Genomic DNA, 13607 nt, shown 5'->3' on the forward strand with positions numbered 1-13607 from the left:
GAATTGGGATATCTGTCACCTCAGGCGTTTATCATTTTGTTGTGTTAGGAAGATTCCAATTCCACTATTTCAGTTATTTTAGAGCATACTCTAATTTATTGTTGAGTATTGTGAGTGAATATTGTCATTTTTTGTACTATCAAATGTTGTTCATTCTATCCAACTATATTTTTGCATTAACATCCTGACTTTATCCCTCCCTTCCCATCCTCTGATAGCCATCATTCTACTATCTCCACGAGATAAAATATTTTTAATATTTAGCTTGTACATACTCAAATGAGTGAGAACATGCAAGATCTGTCTTTCCCACTTGGTTTATTTCACTTAACATAATGTTCTCTAGTTCCATCCATGTTGCTGCAAACAGCAAGATTTCGTTTTTTGTTGCTATGTAATATTCCATTGTGTATATATACCACAATTTCTTTATCTATCCATCCATTGATGGGCACTTAGATCGAGCCCATATATTGACTACAGTGAATAGTGCTTCAATAAACATGGGAGTACAGATATCTTTTCAATATACTGAATTCTCATCCTTTGGATATATGCCCAGCAGTGGGATTGCTGGGTCTATAGTAGTCCTATTTTTAGTGTTTTGAGGAACCTCCATATTGTTCTCCATAGTGGGTACACTGGTATACATTTCCACCATGAATGTACACCAAATCCTTGCCAGCATCCTTTATTACCTACCTTATTAATTTTTTTTAATTTCAAAGTATTAAGGGGGTACAGATGTTTTTGGTTACCTGGATCTCTTTTTTTTATTTCAGCTTATTATGGGGGTACAAAAGTTCAGGTTATATATATTGCCCATGTCCCGCCCATCCCCCTGAGTCAGAGCTTCAAGCGTGTCCATTCCCCAGACAGTGCGCATCACACTCACCTGGATCTCTTTTGTAGTGTTTGAGTCACAGCTGTAAGTATGTCCATCACCCAAATAATGTTCATTGTACCTGTTAGGTAGGTTTTTGCCCCTCCCCATCTCTCCCCTTCTCCTTGCTTGATTTCCCCTAAGTTTTACTTTCCTCTGTGCACATGTGTGCTGATTGGTTGGTTCCAATTTAATAGTGAGTACATGTGGTTTGTTTTTTCATTCTTGTGATACTTCACTTAGGATAATGGTCTCCAGTTCCAACCCAATGGCTGCAAAAGGCATTAATTCATCCTTTATTACAGGTGAGTAGTACTCCATGTTATACATATACAACATTTTGTTAATCTATTCATGAATTGATGGGTATTTGGGTTGACTCCACATCTTTGTAATTGTGAATTTTCCAACAAACATTCCAGTGCAGGTGTCTTTTTGATAAAATGACTTTTGTCCTTTGGGTAGATACCCAGTAGTGGAATTGCTGGATCATATGGTAGTTTTATTTTTAGTTTTTTGAGGAACCTCTATACTGTTCTCCACAGTGCCTGCACTAATTTGCATCCCCACCAACAGTGTACTAGGGTTCCCCTTTCTCCACATCCTTGCCAGCATTCATTGTGGCCAGTCTTTTCAATAAAAGCCATTTTAACTGGGGTGAGATGATGTCTCACTGTAGTTTTGATTTGCATTTCTCTGATTACTAATGACGCTGAGCATTTTTTTAATATACTTGTTGGCCATCGCATGTCTTCTTTTGAGAAATGTCTACTCAGATCCTCTGGCCACTTTTTAACTGGATTATTTGACTTCAAATTATGCTACAGAGCTATAGTAACCAAAACAGCATAGTATTAGCACAAAGATAGACACATGCACCAATGGAACAAAATATAGGACCCAGAAATCCACACATCTATAGTGAACGCATCTTCAACAAATGTGCCAAGAACGTACAGTGGAGAAAGGACAGGCTCTCCAATAAATGGTGCTGGGAAAACTGGATATCCATATATAGAAGAATGAAACTAGACCCTTATCTCTCATCATATTCAAAAATTAAATAAAATGGATTAAAGACTTAAATCTAGGACCTGAAACTATGAAACTACTAAAAGAAAACATTGGGGAAACACTTCAGGACATTGTTCTGGGCATGGACTTCTTAAGTAATACTCTCAAAGCTCAGAAAACCAAAGTAAAATTGGAGAAATGGGATCTCATCAAGCTAAAAAGTTTCTACACAGCAAAGGAAACAATCAACAAAGTGAAGAGACAACCCACAGAATGGGAGGAAATATTTACAAACTACCCACCTGACAGGGGATTTACATTAATAACTAGAATATATAAGGAACTCTAAGAGCTCAATAGGAAAAAAAAATACATAATCCAAGTCAAGTCTATTTTAAAAACAGGAAAATATTTTTTTTTCTAAAACCATTTAGTAGGAACAAAAAAAAATCACTGTCTAGTTAGTATAATGACAATTTTAACAAAAACTGAATAGCTGATTGGTTTATTTTATAGATGTCTGTTTAATTTGTCTCTGTATAAATAAACAGACCTTTGTTTGTAATTTTATAGCATTTCCATTTCATGTTTTGATGACAAGTCTCACTCCTTTGGCTCTCCCATTAACTGAAGTGCTTTTGTATTAACCTACTTGGAAAGAACAAGAAGAAAAGAAAAACTGACTTCATATTTCAGAAAAGAAGCTGTCTAGGCCAAACTTCAAAGTCACACTTTGGGTTTATATGGTAAGCAATTTTATAATAGTGTTACTATTCTGATGCATTTGAGATTTTAAAAATGAATAATAGCACTTTCCATTTTAATTTGGGTGTAAATTTGCCAAAATACTGCTAAAATGAGCGTATCTTAGTCATGTTCTTTTTCTGCCAAATCTAAAAGTGTCTTTGGTATTTTCTACCTATGTCCTATTATATGATGATAGATTGCTGTCACAATGTACCTATTTATTATTTTGGAGGATAGAGTTGATATAGCCAATAATGATTCATTTTAACTCTTTGTAACTTTATATTTGTTTTTGATACTAAATTTTAACTTTGGCCATTTAGGCTCTAAACTAGTTATTGTAACACACTTATAATTTTATGATTTAGCAATCAATTATTTAGTCTATATTTTGTTTTATATGTGATAAAAATATTAAATTTTCTTTAGGGCTTAGAGTTTCTCTTAATCAATTCAGGCTGCTACTCAAAGTACCATAGACTGGGTGACTTATAAGCAGCAGAAATTTATTTCTTACAGTTATGGAAGCAGGAATTTTGAGGTCAGGGTGCCAGCATGGACAGGTTCTGGTGAGGACCCTCTTCTAGGTTGCAGACTGCTATCTTCTCCTTGTATCCTCAGATGGTGGAAAGAGGGTGAAGGAGCTCTAAATGTCCCTTTTATAAGGGAACTAATACCATTTGAGAGCTGCACCCTCATGACCTTATTATCTCCTGAAGGTTCCATCTCCTGATATGATCACACTGGGGTTAGAATTTCAACGTGTACTTTTATGGGGGTCACAAATGTTAAGTCAGTTACAGAGAGTATTTTTTTAAAGAAGCATTAAAGGGAAGACTGATAAATTTTATTACATTCAAGTAAAAAATCTCTATACAATAATTGATATGATTAATTAAATTAAATATACACATCAAACTGAAAGAATAATTTTTCAATTTATGTAGTTACTGTCCAGAATATAGAAACTATATTCCCTTAGAAATCAAAATGAAAATATCCATAATTTAATTAGAAAATAAGCAATGGACATATGTAATTTTTTTAAAAAGGAAACTGGTGTTGGTAAAAAAACATTTATAAATGCTGAATTTCAATGAAATTTTAAAAATGCAATTTTAAATTAATACTGTGTTTTTCAACTATTGAATTGGCAAAAAAAAAATAAATAAATATCTTCTAATAGCAAGTGCCAGGGAAATTGTGGAAAGGCAGGAATCCTCATATACTCCAAGTGTGTATGCAAATGCTAAAGATTTAGACAGAATCTAGAAAATTATAAATGTTTATGGTAGGCATAATTCTAAAATGGCCCATATAATCTTTGTCCCCTGGTGCTGTGTTTTATATAATCCCCTTCCCTCAAATGTGAGTGGGACTTGTGACTTGTATGTAAAGAATGGAATATGGTAAAGGTGATATAATGTCATTCTTATGATCAGGGTATGATATAGTAAGTCCTTGGTTTGCAAGGTTTTAATTTGTACAAATTTAAGTTGCCATGTTTTAGGAAAATAATACCAGTCGCCAACTATATGATCCAAGTTTCAGTGTCACAGTATATTAACTGTAATGCAAAGCACAAACTTTGGTGCTAGCTCTTCAGTCCACATATCACTATTTAAATAACATGATGTACTTCATGATCAGTGACCAGTTATGTCAATTCTTTCAAAGTTTGTTGGTATTTGGTCATTACATCTGCCAGTCACTTCATGCACTGACAGCAAAGCATGTAGTTGTATTGTCTCCTTATCCTTCCATGATAAACCATTAGTATTTTATAGAAATGAATAATTGATATAGGAAATTGACTAACACAGATGAAAGTACAATAAAGAAATGAAAAGTGAAAATATTGAGAGTGAAATTATATTTGACTAGACTTGAATATGGAGACAGCAAGGCAAAAATAGGGCAAGACTTTTCCCTGTATATAACTTCTTTTTCATTTATATTGAAAAAGTACAATAAAAAACAGGGACAAGTTGTTTCAACATCTTCGGTTTAAATTGCACAAGGAATGAAGCATTTATTTCCACTTTATATTGAAAACTGTAATAAAAGCAATCCCAATCAGTTATCTAACATTCAGAACAAAGTGTTGAAGTTACCTTAATTACTGGGGCTGCAGGAGTAATTTTTACTTCCAATAGACACTGATTTCATTGTTATAGACATCACATAAATTGATTAATATTAACCTGTATGGTTCCAGTGCTAAGTGGGAATGCTTTCAATTTTCCCCGTTCAGTATGATGTTGGCTGTGGGTTTGTCATATATGGCTTTTATCATTTTGAGGTAAGTCTCGTCTGTGCCTATTTTGTTAAGTGTTCTTATCACAAAAGGGTGCTGAATTTTGTCAAATGCTTTTTCTACATCTATTGAGAGGATCATATGATCATTGTTTTTACTTCTATTTATGTGGTGAATTACATTTATAGATTTGCATATGTTGAACCATCCCTGCATCTCTGGGTACTAGTTGATCAACACTTATATCCACATATGGTACTAACATTCATTGGGTGTCAGGCAGGTGGGAGGGGGAAAGAGGGGATTGGTATATTCACACCTAATGGATGTGGTACACACTGTCTGGGAGATGGGCACACTTATAGCTGTGACTTGGGTGGGGCAAAGGCAATATATGTAACCTACACATTTGTAGCCCTGTAATACTCTGAAATAAAATAAAACAAAGCAAAATAAAATAAAATAAAATAAAATAGAATTAAAATAACCTATATGGTGAAGCTGCTAGAGTCAATAAGGATGCAGCTGTGAAACTTGCACACAAAGATGGTTAGGTTGGATATAATGATTGCCAAATATTTAATGTTGATGACAAAAGTTATTTTGGAATGTAACCCAATTAAGAACTTATGTGAAGAAAGACACAGAATTGCCAAGGGATGATGAAGAAGAGAATCTAGATATACACGCTGAAGAACTTAATGAAGGTGAACTTATCAATCAATATAAATGAGAAAAGTGGTTGTGATAAAAATGATGAAGATGTCCGGAGTAAGTGATGCTGGGAGAACACTTCACATTAAAGGAATTCTTGGAGACATCTGATGATATTGAAGTTGCAAAGGGTAAAATGCTGGAAGCCAATTTAAACTTTGTTTTTTTTTTTAATTTTTTTTTTATTTCAGGATATTATGAGGGTACAAACATTTTGGTTAGACGTTATGACTTTGCCTCACCCAAGCGAGGTTTAGAGGCATGCCCTTCCCCTCTACAATGCTCATTGTGTCCATTAGTTATGAGTTTACCCTCTACCCGCCCCCAATCCCTGGAGAATATTACTACTGTGTGAGCACCATAGTGTTGATCAATCAGTGCCAATTTGATGATGAGTACATGTGGAGCCTATTCTTCCAATCTTGTGATACCTCACTTTGGATAATGGGCTCAAGCTCTGTCCAGCAAAATATAAGAGGTGCTAGATCACTGTCATTTCTTATAATTGAGTAATATTCCATTGTATACATATACCAAATTTTAAAAATCCACTCATGAATTGATGGGCACTTGGGTTGTTTCCACATCCTTGCAATAGTGAAATGTGTTGCCATAAACATTCAGGTGCAGATGTCTTTATTATAGAATGTCTTTTGCTCTTTTGGATAGATGCCTAATAGTGCTATTGCTGGATCCAATGGTATTTCTATTTTTAGCTCTTTGAGGTATCTCCAGATTCTTTTCCACAGAGATTGCACCACTTTGGAGTCCCACCAGCAGTGTAAGAGTGTTCCCCTCTCTACACATCCTCACCAACATTTGTTGTTTTGGGATTTTTTGATAGAGGCCAATCTCACTGGGGTTAGGTGATATCTCATTGTGGTTTTGATTTGCATTTCCCTAATGATTAGAGATGTTTAGCATTTTTTATATGTTTGCTGGCCATTATTCTGTCTTCTTTTGAAAAGTCTGTGTTCATTTCCTTTGCCATTTACTGATGGGATTGTTTGATTTTTTTCTTGTTGATTTTTTTAAGTTCTATATAGATTCTTGTTATCAGCCCTTTATTGGATAAACTTTGAAAGGGCTGTGACATTTCACCAAAATATAGAAAAGATGCTAATTTTATATAAATATATAATAAAAGAAGAAAGCAAGCACCGTTCAAACTACCATTGGCAAGTTTTTACAAAGAAATAAAACACTTTAGTTTGTAATGTTTCTACTGTTTGAAATTATAGTTCTAAATATATTTTAGGTTTAGTTTTTATTTTTTCTATATTTTTCAGTGTATTGTAAGACAGTTTTTAATGTTTTGACAAACTTTTAATGGTCACGAAACAATTGTAAGGAATATTGTAATTTCTCATCAATTATTATGATTGCTTTGTATGGTTTCAGCTTGCACCATTTATATTCCCACAATTCCATGCAAATAGAGGACCACCTTCATATAGAAGACTCAGTTTCTCTAGTACACATACCTGGTGACACTCATGCTGGCCTTGAAGAATTAAGCTACCATTTTGTGGACTGACAGTGCAGTAGGCCATATGAAAGGGAGCTGTGAGCCTCAAAGCTACTGCAAGGAGCTGAATTCTGTCAAAAATCTGGTCTGCGTGGAAGTGAACTCGAGTTCTAAATGAGACCACAGCCCCAACAGACACAATGATTGTAGCCTGTCAGACCTTGAATAGAATACCCAGGTAAGCTATATCTGCACTCTTGACCCATGAACATGGTGAGATAATAAATGTGTATTGGTTTAACCTAGATTTATCTTGTATATGTATTAAATGTTTCAGATGTATATTTATCAACATGAATAGATTAAAATACATGTTAATAGACAAAATTAAAAACCCAAATGAAACATATAATGTTATTTACCATAAATAACAAAAAAACCCACTCAAATACTATGTACTTTCTGTGATCATATGTATATATAATATATATAAAGGTAAAAAAAAAATGAACTAGAAGGATACACATTCCATCCCAAATGGTGACTGTTTCTTGGGGATAGAATTAAGATATGGAAATGGACCTGCAGTGTCAAACACTAGGGATTGCACATGAACTGGAAAAATTACACAATGCCTGTAACTGTAAATTGAAATATCAGTTTCATAGATATTTATTATTTGCAATTTTCTAGATTTTTAATTGCTAAAAAAAGAAGAATTCTCAATTCCAAAATCTGGCACATATTTAAACTCTAATTTCTATCTGGTCATGAAAGGAGATGCGAAAGAACTAGTAAGGAAAATGTTCAAAATGTTTAATTGAGGGTGGGAGAAATTAATTATTGAGTTCTAGAGAATAAAAACAAAATTGAATAGATTTTCCCTTTTTGTTCCCTAATGGCTACTGTCTGAGACATAGAAAAAATATTCTTTCTTCTAACAGCATGCACTTACACATAGACAGAATCCAGACTTGGCTGGCTTCCCCAGAGAGGAAGCTCAAAAGCGCTTCAGTATCTCACCAGGTAAGTTGCTGATGATCGGTTTCAGAGTAACCCAGAGTGCTCGTTAATGATACAGATTCCTGTGCCCAGCATACGTTTACTGTCAGAATTTTGGGGTATTGTGGCCAGTAATTTTCATTTTTACAAGCTCTGTTGGTAATTCTCAGGTATTTTCATTTTTAAAACAATTATCGCTATTTTAAAGTAAAATAGAGCTCATCAAAGTGTAAAAATATTTGCTGATTTTGATAAATAATTATTATACATATATGGGAATGATATTTATTTAAAATACATCTTTTAGGAGATAAAGTTGTGGCACTTATGGCATCGTGATTTAAAAAGTATAGTTTTCCTTTTCTTGATAGCCTCCATACCTACCCTTGACCAATGTATCAGAGTAAGATTCAGAATGAATATAAAGTTCCCCTACCCCTGTTCTTTCAACCCTTCTTTGAGCTTTAAATTTTAAAAATTACAAATGGATAGAAAATTTGCAAGAAACTCTGCTAACTTTCTTATTCTCTTCACCCATATTCACGAGTTGTTAGCTTTTGCCACATTTACTTTGTGTGTGTGTTTTATATGTAGCATATTTTTATGATGAACAATCTTAGAGTGTATTGAAGATATTATGAATCTTTACTCCTAAATAGTTCAGTATGTATATCTCCTAAAAAGCAAGACATTATTTTATATGCAGTTCAACTATAAAATGTAGAAACTTTAATATTGTCAAAGTACTATAATTTATTATACCATTTATATTCAAATTTTGCCAATTTTCCCAATAAATTTCTATATAAAATCTTTCCTCTGATCCAGTCATCATGTCCCTTTAGTATCACTTAATATATTTCTCACCTGTTGTGATTCATGACATTTGTGTTTCCTAGGAATACTAGCTAGTGATTTTGTTAAACTTATCATAATTTTTTTGACTGTTGACTCATGGGCAAATGCAGAGCATCCATTTTTGTTGGGAACACTATATAAGTCATCTTTTGTCATTCTCCAGGCATCACAGCAAGAGACACATGATGTCAGTTTATCCTATAATTTGATAATGTTAACTTTGGTGAATTTTGGCAAGGTATTGTGTGACAGATTTCTCCCCTGAAAAGTTTCCATTTTTCTTATAACTAATAAATAATAAGTTGTGATATACATTGAGACTGTAAATATCCTAGTCTCTATCAAACATGTTTAGTTTTTGTAACCACTGATTTTTTTTTTTCTGGAATCAGTTATTTCTATAATTGCAAAAAAAGATTTTGTGACTATCCTTTCTTCTATATTTTTTCATTAATTTATTTATTCATTTAGTATGAACATGGGTACATAGGCTCATCTTTCTTTTTAATGAAACATAATTACAATAACTGTTCATTTTATGCTCATATTGTTCAAGATTTAACCATTGAAGCCCTTTTATATTTTTGACATAATCCACAATGGTGTAATTCTTCCAGATTTTCATTATGTTCATTCTATTGGGGTTATCTTCCATAGCATGGCCAGTACTTTTTATACAGTACTGTGTGTAATGAGCCTGATCTAGAAGCTGAATTAGAGATGTGTGGTTGACAGAAAGTAGACCACTTCAGCACCTTCAGTGTTGACTCATGAAGTTCTGAATGGCCAGAGACATTGTCAAATATCAAAAGAACTTTAAAAGGCAGTCACTTACTGGCTAGGTACTTACTGACTTCAGGGACAAAGCATCACTGGAACCAATGCAGAAAAAGAACTCTCAACCAAAAGACTTGCAGCTGGTGTTTATCTTTTCCCTTCAGGGCTCAGGGGTTAGCAGCTTTATAGATAAGGGCAGTCCTGACCATAAACCCAACTGCATTTGCACAAAACAGTAGAGTTAGCCTATCCCTTCCTGCCTTAAATCCTGGTGCTCACTTCTTTTCCTTAATGATATATGTCCTTTGTGACATTTTTCCCCTCTTTCATCTGCATGAAACATTTCTTCAGGGAGACATGTTTTCTCCTTAATGTTTTCTTAATGGCATCTAGGAATTGTCTGTAGTTTTTTGGTTGGCAGAAGCTGCTTCTCCTGTTATTTTGATATTTTTTAAGCTAAAACCCTTTCTAAAATTCTCAAACCATCCTTTACTGGCATCAAATTCTCCAGCTTTAGATTGCTTTATCTTCCTTTTGCTTTAAATTGTCATCTGATGACTTTGTTTTTTTCTCCAGAGTTTGCAGGTATGACTTTCTTATAGCAATCTTTCACTCGCATAAATGCTCCACTTTCAATATGATATAAAAAGTTATTTCACAAAATATTGAAGGTTTTCTTACCTGCTGACATAACTGCAGTGATGAGTTCACAAATTTCACAAATTTCGTTTATTTATTTATTTTTTTTAACAATGATCCTTATACTGGACTCATTTATCTTTAAGTGGTGGGCTACCATAGCTGCAGACCTCAATCTATGGTACATATCAAGCAATTCAGTTTTTTCTTGTTATGTCATGACTTTTGTCTGCTTCTGGAGAGTTTCCTAGGAAAACTGTTTACAAGATAATGTCTGCCTCCCAGGTCCAATCACTTTCCCTAAAAATCATTTACAACTCCTCAAGTGGCCTACATTTCCCCCAGATTCTCTCTCCTGTGAAGTGTGTATAAAAGCTCAACTATCTGGTCCTTCTTTAACTCTCATATTTGTGGGACTTCTATAGGCACATTAATAAATGTGTATTCATTTTTGCTACTAATCTGACTATTGTCAGTTTATTTCAATGAACCTTCAGAGAGAGCAAAAGTGAAGCTTCCTCTCTGTCCCTACACTATCTGATAACTACAGAATATTACTAAGAAAGTTTTTGTCAATATTTGAAAGGGAAATAAGGTATCATTGCCTTGTGAGAAACTATTCTGGGCAATCAGAGCCAATTTATCTTCCTTCTCCCAGACACAGAGTCACATGGAGTAAAGACAGAAGTTGATTTATATACTGTATTTTATGCAGTATAGAATGATTATGGCTTGTAGCTTTATATTTCAGTTTTTAAATGACATTTTATATATGAAAATAAGCTAAATCTCTCCACTGTCTGACAAGATTTTAATAAACATCAGAAAACAGATAAAAATAAAAATAAATTCCGTTTATTTTATTAAAAATCTCCATGCATAGTTGTAGAAAGGCAAAACTAACAGAAAAAGTGGAAAGACAAGTTTTTTTTGGAAAATAATTTACTTCAGTTGCATAAATATTAAAAACAAAAATAATTTTATTTGTAGCTCGTACTTTTCTGTTTCCCTTTTAATACCATAGTAGTATAATTGCTAATATTTATATACTAATTGTTCTAATAAGCACATCATATGCATTACCATAATTAAGTTTTGAAACAATCACGGATAGTGGAAATTGTTATACCCACCTTATAGACACAGGATTTGAGCTGTAGAGAGGTTGAACAACTTTCCTAAAGCTACAGAGCTGGTAACTGGTCAAGATGGTACTCATACATGCTCTGTCCGGTTGAAGCCGATATATGTTGATATAATATGCTAATATGTGAAAATCAATGATTTTAGATCTTTGGAAGTAAAGAGAGTTTAGTCTGTATCTAATTTTTGCTCTTTATAAACTATGAAAATATTTATCTTAGTTCACTACTTTCAGAAAATGAATTTTTTAATTCAACAGTTAAAAAGAGTAAAATATGATTTCTTATCTTTCATTGTCATAGTCATCACCATCTAAACAGAAACAAACATTATATTACACTGGATTCAAAGTACTCATCATCATTAGAAAGCACTTAACAAGATTAAAATATTATTTGAATATATAGTGTGTATTCTAGAAGCTCAGCATCAACGTCAATCTAGAAATAGTCATCAATTAGATTAAATTAAGATATAATCTTCCTCTTTATTGAATTGTTATTAAAATATTCCTTGTGAATGTGCTTTAAAGGTTAGTTAAAATGTATTTTTATACAGAATTGTTGTAAATCTAGCCTGCTCTTGACAAAATTGCCTTTTCAAGCAGACTCTTCTAATTGGAGTAAATCTTAAGTATTCTTTGTTCCATAGGTCACTTCATTAGTCACCTGGCCAAGAAATACATTCATCATTTATCAGTCTGGGATGAGAAACATCCTTAGTAGTGTTTGGCCAGGTGGTGAAGGCTGTCACTTTAGGTTGCTCCCCAGGTCTGAGGAAGCTTTTCTTTCTGTATTTCCTGAGAGAGGAGGCTTTATACCACATTCTGGTTTAAATGTAAAACATCACCTTTTTAAGGTGATAATTTCAAGGCCAATTAAAAGGCCTCACTGTAAATTATCAAAAAAAGAAAATTAGATAGGAAACTCACTTAATTCTTTGGATTTATATATTACATTCTATAATAATTATTATAAAAATGAAAATACTTTATATTTTGAATTAGACATGTAGAAACATTTTCATTTCAGTGTAAAAAAAGTGTTGGAACTTGTTCTTTTATGTAAGAGTATGAATGGTAAAGATGGTAAATAATATGTGTATATTATACTCAATACAAATAAAAAAAAGAAATACTATTTTTTCTTTCATTTTTATCAATTTCCCAATTTATAATGGCTCTTGCCCCATCATCACCATTATTTTGGCACTCTCTCCTTATCTTTCTAGCATATAGTATTCTGGCATTATGTACTTATTTGTATATTTATTTGCTTCATGTCTCTAAGCTCCATGTGTTTGGGAACTATACTCATTTTATGTATACACCATAACCTACTCAGGGCCTATTCAATGGCTGGCATATATAGTAAACATTTCATATTTTTTAAAGAATTAAAGCAATTTTTTAAAAAATGAAAAATAGGCATAAATTGTTTTCAAGGCAGCTTTAACTGCCCATCATGCTCTATCATGTTTCTTTGATTGTAATGTTAACATTTTGAATTATTTATTTTTTTTCCTTAGCACCATTAGTACTACCTGGTCTTGTTTTAGCCCAAGTGATTTTAACCTTTGATATAGTATCTTAAATAAACTTGATTTTAAAATTTTCATGAAATCTTCTATGGCATGGGGATAAAAGAAAGATAAAAAATTATGAACTACAACTAAATGCGAACTATTTCCATTATTTTTACTGACTCACTTGCAGCATTGAAATTTAAATACTAATAAGCTACTGTTTTAGAGAGGCTCATATTTCACAAAATAAAGGTGTGTAGATAAAAAGAAATGCAGTTAGTAATTTTTCTGTTACATTAACATGAAGATTTTGTTTAAAAAATGAAAAAAGTTTATTCCATGTGTTGGGTTTAATTGTTTAACTCAAAGTGTGAATGGATTTATTGAGTATTACCTATCATATTACAAGTGTAGATTGCTCTAAGACCTTGATGGTGAGGGTAGCTACGTAATTTAGTGGTAAAAGCATCAACTGTGGTGGCAGAAAGATTCCCTATTTTCCCCTCTCCCTAATTAGCTGTGGAAGCTCAGAAAATTTACTTTATCCTCTGAATCTGAGAGTCATTAGTTGGATAATCGGA

The sequence above is a fragment of the Lemur catta genome, chromosome 2 (assembly GCF_020740605.2).
Source record: "Lemur catta isolate mLemCat1 chromosome 2, mLemCat1.pri, whole genome shotgun sequence".
Taxonomy (NCBI): Eukaryota; Metazoa; Chordata; class Mammalia; order Primates; family Lemuridae; genus Lemur; species Lemur catta.